Below are 499 nucleotides of genomic sequence, written 5' to 3'. Positions count from 1 at the left end.
CACTTCATGAAAACTGTGGTGCAGTGGTTAGAGTGTCAGACTAGGACCTTGGAGACCAGGGTTCAAGTCCCCACTCAGCTATGAATCTCCCTGGGTGACCTTGGGCCAGCCACTGCCTCTCCGCATCAACTACCTCACAGGATTGTTGTGGGGATTAAACGAGGAGGTGGAGAACTGTGTTAGCCACCATGAGCCACCTTAAAGAGAAAGGTAGAGTATAAATGCAATAAATAAAAAAATAAAAGAAATGAAGACATAAAGATTTTCAGTAATTCCATCCTGATTCTGGAACCTGATCCATTATTTAAATATGAAACTGCAGTGTGTTTCTCATATATGGCACATAATATTGTTATGATGTGTTTTTTCCCCTTTTTGGAGGGGTGTAACTGTATGCCTGAGCCCCCTTCTAATTCCCGGATACAGCATGGATTCAATTCCTGTAAAAATGCAAGGCTAGTTTCCTGGAGAGCTATTAAGGCAACAACGGAAGTGGATC

This window comes from Podarcis melisellensis (genome assembly GCF_964234715.1).
Source record: "Podarcis melisellensis genome assembly, chromosome: 17".
In the NCBI taxonomy this organism is placed as follows: domain Eukaryota; kingdom Metazoa; phylum Chordata; class Lepidosauria; order Squamata; family Lacertidae; genus Podarcis; species Podarcis melisellensis.
The sequence above is the reverse complement of the archived record's forward strand: the minus strand, read 5'-3'. Positions refer to the sequence as shown.